This window comes from Sebastes fasciatus, chromosome 8, assembly GCF_043250625.1.
Source record: "Sebastes fasciatus isolate fSebFas1 chromosome 8, fSebFas1.pri, whole genome shotgun sequence".
In the NCBI taxonomy this organism is placed as follows: domain Eukaryota; kingdom Metazoa; phylum Chordata; class Actinopteri; order Perciformes; family Sebastidae; genus Sebastes; species Sebastes fasciatus.
The window spans coordinates 2,592,388-2,598,874 of record NC_133802.1 but is presented as its reverse complement, the minus strand read 5'-3'; the positions used below and the strand labels follow the sequence as shown (position 1 = coordinate 2,598,874).

Here is a 6,487-nt window from a genome sequence, read left to right as displayed (position 1 = left end):
CTTTTACAGTTCCCAGCTGCAGCTCTGCTTATATGCTACTACTTTATAGATCAGTTTGAAGCTTTAAAGGGACTGTTTGTAAGAATCAGAAATTGCTTGTTAACAGCGACACCTGTGGTCATTAAATCAACGAAAGTCAGCGTCCTGTTGCCTCTACGTAGACATGAACGAGCGTTACTCAAAACAGTGAGGCGACACACGTCAGCTAAAAGCACAATATCACTCTATATTTCAGCTGCTTGGCAGTAATGTTAGCTGACCAGACGAAGGTCTCTCCATGAATCAATGTTGATCCTAGTGTTGGCTTTTCCTGCCTCAGCCTCCCGACCGTGGCCGGAGGGAACAGGGGAGACACCGGAGTTTGGTCGGAGACGATAACGTTTCTCTCTGCGGAGCCCCGTCACTTCACAAGACACGGGAAACCTCTGTAGGTCTGGAGGAGCTGCAGCAGTTATTTCTGCACAAACGTCCACTAGATATTCTAAGAGCTAAACTAATTCTTCTGCAGTGTGTAGTGTGCGCGCATGCACGTGAGAGTGGAGTGAGAACGAGCGAGGTGTGTGAGTGAAGGCAGGCAGGCAGAGGAGCAGAGGAGCAGAGTACAGCAGAGACTCCGGTCCTGGAGACCAAAGCTACGGTCTCCACCGCGTCCTCTGACCGCGGCCAACACTGTTTAACAGACGGGCTTCACTAGATAGAAGTGAGATTGCGGTTTTGGTGCTTCCGTGTAGTTTGTGCTGGAGTCTTGTCTGAACAGCGTAGCCACACGCGAGCGCGCATGGGACACCGACCCAGATTGATTTATACGTGTAAGAAGTTACAAACAGTCCCTTTAACAGGAACAACTTATGGGTTGCCAGGTTGTGAAAGATCTCTCTGGCTGGTGTCTATCCTCCTCCAGCAGGCATGCTGATTAGTCTTTATAGCTCTTTACTCCATCAGGGACGTTCATCCGGTGGATTGAGAACTTGTGCATTGATTAATAATTTGGACCTGCACACTTGGTGTCTTATTAAAACTCGATCTAACGAGCCCTTATTTAGGATTTAATACCATTTCTAACAGCCGACACAAAGGCTTATTATACAGGGAGAGAGCCTTTAGTATGTATTATCATTTATAACTGCATGGTTTCTGACATGTTTAATACTAAGAGGTTTTACTATAATGTCATTATCTGGAGGAGTTATAGTCATTGACTAATACATTAATAAACACTTGTACATACAGCCACGTTATAGTGTGTTATTCATGTATTCATTGTTTATGTACTGCTTATAAATGCTACATAACATGAATAATAAATTGAATAAATACCAGGCAAAGGGATTTTTCATAACAATTTATTAACTGTTAGTGATGTCATTAGTTACAGCTCATTAAGTCTTTACCATATATTATATTATATAACACCTTAGAGGAACACTTCACCCCCAAAATGATCATTTGTATTTGAATTACTAACATGAATTCTTAAATAGTTTTTCTCTCAGGCCTCCACGGTGAACAGAGAATCCAAAAACAGAGAAAAGGTCTTGATGACCTGATTTATCAACAGCAAAACTATATGGAGACATCCGTTTACAAACTCTCACACAACTGGTGCTGAATAATAATAATCCATAAGAAGTGTCATTGATCCAGTCGGATGCTCACTACTTCCCCACACATCCATCTTCACTAGAACATCACTATTTAAAACGCTTCCCCGTGAATATTACTGGCACGGACGAGGCTGTGGCGTGCCTGAGCAGGCGTGAGACCGTTTATGTGGAAGTGTTTTAAATAGTGAGCTTCCTGTCGTTAAACGCAGCCTCCATTCACTTCAGTTCGACAGGACTCTGGACTCTGAACTCATTGTTCACCGCGGAGGAGAGAAAAACAACCCGCGGTGAGTATGCACAAGTATCTCTGCTACTGACTGAGCTACAGCTGTATCACACACAATCACACATTCACGGAACACGTGTTTTGATCCAAGATTCATTTTATTTCTGTTTATTTTCCCTAAATAATACAGCTTAAAGTGCCCAACAGTGTTCTTATATTTAAAGATGTTCCTTCTCTCTGGCACTCGCCTGGCTCGTGGCTCCCTCGGTGAATGAAGCCTGAAAAGGGTTCCTGATCACTCTCTTTCTCTCTCTCTCTCTCTCTCTCTCTCACTGACTCTCTCTCTGTCTGTCTGTGTGCTCTCTCTCTCTCTCTCTCTCTCTCTCTCTCTCTCTCTCTGTCCCTCTCTCTCTCTCTCTCTCTCTTTCTCTCTGTCTCTCTCTCTATCTGTCTGTCTCTCTCTCTCTCTCTCTCTCTCTGTCCCTCCCCCTCTCTCTCTCTCTCTCTCTCTCTCACACACACAGATCCAGGCATCCTGGATGACACCATATGGGAGCACTATTAATAATACCATATTGTTTGTTATGGAAAATCACCACAACGGGGCCTTTCTGCCAGCCGATGGCTCGTCTGTCTGCTACCTCCATAAAAGGTCATCACGAGGAGGCTGAAGAAACTCTCATCAACACCGATGTGTGTTTGAACACGAGGACCTCGAGAGCCGAGACAACACGGACCATTTGAAACACGACGTTATGAACATTTGGCTCATTTCAACACAAGCTGTTCCTTGTTCTTTCAGAATATTAAACGTTCCGTTCCAGATATGTAACACTGATGCTAAAACCTCCTGAAATAGTCTGAAAAGTTGATGAACCAAAGACTAACAGTGGTATTCTGTAAAGAAGCATCTCATATCCTAATAATTCATCTGTGATGGTCTACACACCATCCATTACCTTCTGATAATTAAATATTGCTGTGCACGTTACTGCTTCATAACATCCATGAAATAGACATTTGCCTCACCTTCTCTGTTGCTATGTCCTGACCATTATTTTTGATAACTTATATTACCATCTGAGCTGCAGCAATCATGTGTTCATGTGCATAACTTTGTTTCTGAAGCCCGGTTCACTAAACACTAGGCCTAAACTGATTGTGGTGATGATCTCACTCCCAAATCTCAGTTGTTTGTGCATCCTAACGACACTAACTACACAAAACAGAACAAAACAGTGAAATTGAAACAGAGCACAGTGTTTCAGATTTCCATACCTTATTGAAACCTTTGAATGAAGGAAAAATCCCTCCCAAATGTCTAACAAGGGCCATGTTAGCGGCTCTGTGAAGCTGTGGTAGTCACAGTGGAGCTATGAGCTAAATGCTAACATCAGCATGCTAACCTGCTAACAATGATAATGCTAACATGCTGACATTAAACAGATACACAGTAATGTTTACCATGCTAACCTTCTTTCTTTATCTTGTTAGCATGGCAACATTTGCTAATTAGCACTAAACTCTAAGTCCAGCTGAGGCTGATGGGAATGCCCTTTGTTTTGAAGGTATTTGGTCATAAAACATGTGACTGTGGTGAGATAGTTTAAAGGTCCCATATTGTAAAAAGGGAGATTTTCATGTCTTTTATATTATAAAGCAGGTTTAAGTGCTATATAAATATTGTTTAACTATCAAAATGCTCAATATATGGAGAAATACACACAGCCCGTATTCAGAAATTGAGCATTTGAAACAAGCCATTTGTGATGTCACAAATCTACAATATTTGGACCATTACAGGATTTTAAATGTAAACATTCTAAATGTGTCCCAGTTTATTTCCTGTCGCAGTGTAGGCCTATGTAAATAACATCAGCTGACAGGAAGTAAACATGGACCAATTCCGTTGCAATTCTGTTGAAATGCACTAAAATGGAGCGTTTCAGACAGAGGGTAAATACAGGTATATTCAGGCAGACAGTATGAGGAAAATAAAGGGTTTATTTTAACATTACAGCATGTAAACATGTTCTTGTAATAACACAAAATACAAGTATGAACCTGAAAATGAGCACGATATGGGACCTTTAAAGAGTGAAAAGACAAACTAAGGGCGGGCGGGTGGGATGGGAGATGGATGGGTCCGTTCATTCGTGTCCCGTGTTCACAACGTTTGTCGTAGTTTTAAGTCCAACCATGTAGATCTGTCCTAAACCTGACTATAGTGGTTTTATTGTATAATCCTAAAGTGACGCTGAGGGGCTTGACAAAGCGGTCGTATAGTGACGAGTTGGGATGAGAACGTGTTGTATATATAAAGAGCCTGTATTTATGTGACATAGGAAGGGGAGCCACCTCCGATTGGCTTGTTGAATCACATGTTTTCTGATCTAAACAGCCCACAAACAAACTGACTGGTTGTCTTATTTCACAGTTTGAGGGTTGGTAGGAACTCCAGATACCCAGATGGATGAGACCAAACACTGACAAAGGGAATTTTTCATCATACGTCCCCTTTCAGCTTCATGGCTGAGTCAAGCCGTGGCATTGGCAGTATGCTGCTATTTTGTTTTATTTTAAATACTATTTTAAAAGTCCCATATTGTGCTCATTTTCAGGTTCATACTTGTATTTTGTGTTTCTACTAGAACATGTTTATATGCTGTTATTTAAAAAAAACACTTTATTTTTCTCATACTATCTGCCTGAATATACCTGTATTAACCCTCTTTCTGAAAGCTCAGTTTTAGTGCATTTCAACAGAATTGCATTGGAATTGCGTTGCTAGGCAACAGCTTGGGTCCATGTTTACTTCCTGTCAGCTGATGTTATTTACATCCACAGCAACAGGAAATAAACTGGGACACATTTAGAATGTTTATGCTTAAAACCGTGTATTTATTGTATATTTGTGACATCACAAATGGACAGAAATATATTGGGCGTTTTGATAATTTAACAGTATTTATATAAATCACTTAAACCTGCTTTATAATGTAAAGACATGACAATATGGGACCTTTAACTCCGCGTTAGCCTGTGTTGACCAAATACAGTACCAAGATCTTCAAATGGCAGTCCACAAACCAGTGGGTGACGTCACGCTAACTACGTTTCTTTAATATTGTTTTTATTTGGACCAAATAGTTGAGGGCCGGCGCTGGGTAATGGGCTGAATGATGCCATCAGTATGCTGCCAGGTGGGAAGAGGGTCAGAGGGTCACAGAGTCTAGGATTAGATCACTTCATTTGCCGGGGTGCTGACCAGAGCTGGCCCACACCTGCTTTGTTGTCAAGAGATCATTTTCTGTTGTCAACAAAGAGGATTTCTTATTAGAATCTTACAAATTCAACTCAACATCACAATGCTCACTGAGACTGAATGAAAACGGATCACTTTGTCTCCACTGTATCTATTTCAGCTTCAGCCACGCAGCAGCCTTAATCCTAGGTCCTGATCCCTCAGCGAGGCCTCTGACAGCGAGGCTGGCTGTGATGTGTACATATCATACGAGGGCTGCTGCTTTAAATTAGTCCCTTTGGGGTGTATCACTGCCTCTGGGATCTCTCTGGCCCTTGGCTAACTCATGACTAAACATGTGAGGCTCTAGCAGCTCTGTCAATCTCTTCACAGCAGCACCAGTGTGTCTGTGGCTCCCTGACGGACGGCCTTACTCATGTTAACATTGGTAGCGTGCAGCTGCTCTCTCTCTATGTCTCATGTTTAAGTGATTATAGAGAATGTTAAAGTGCGTGGAGATGAAACTCTGTTCTAAATATTTTGAGCAGAGCTCACGGTAGCTTTGTGTGGTAAATGCCGAGCAAAATCACAACAATAATTTAAAGGGACTGTTTGTAACGTCTTACACGTATAAATCAATCCGGGTCGGTGTCCCATGCGCGCTCGCGTGTTGCTACGCTGTTCAGCCCGTCTGTTAAACAGTGTTGGCCGCGGTCGGAGGACGCGGGGGAGACCGTAGCTTTGGTCTCCAGGGCCGGAGTTTCTGCTGTACTCTGCTCCTCTGTCTGCCTGCCTTCACTCACACACTGTGCTCGTTCTCGCTCTTTCGCTCCACTCTCACGTGCATGCGCGCACACTCCACACTGCAGAAGAGTTAGTTTAGCTCTGAGAATATCTAGTGAATGTACAGTGGACGTTTGTGCAGAAATAACTGCTGCAGCTCCTCCAGACCAACAGAGGTTTCCCGTGCCTTGTGAAGTGACGGGGCTCCGCAGAGAGAGACGTTATCATCTCCGACCAAAACTCCGGTGCCTCCCCTGTTCCCTCCGGCCGCGGTCGGGAGGCTGAAGCAGGACAACACTAGGATCAGCAGTGATTCATGGAGAGACCTTTGTCTGGTCAGCTAACATTACTGCCAAGCAGCTGAAATATAGAGTGATATTGTGGTTTTAGCTGACGTGTGTCGCCACACTATTTTGAGCGATGCTCGTTCATGTCTATGTAGAGCGAGCGCGAGTGTGAGCAACAGGACGCTGACTTTCGTTGACTTAACGGCCACAGTGTGTCGCTGTTAACAAGCAATTTCTGATTCTTACAAACAGTCCCCTTAATAATAAATCAACAAATTGAAATAAATACATTCAAAATAACTGGAAAGCTACAGTATGCAAGACATTATTGCATTGTTAAAGA

The 6,487-nt window shown here is 42.8% G+C and overlaps 1 long non-coding RNA gene across 1 annotated transcript in view; it reads left to right on the top strand.

The window, feature by feature from the left end:
- The first annotated feature begins 257 nt into the window (after nt 1-257).
- The window catches only part of LOC141771947 (uncharacterized), a 313,743-nt gene continuing 307,513 nt past the window's right edge, over nt 258-6,487 (top strand). Inside the window, exon 1 of the long non-coding RNA XR_012594803.1 lies at nt 258-536. This is a non-coding gene — a long non-coding RNA (uncharacterized LOC141771947). The remainder of the gene's footprint in view (nt 537-6,487) is intronic.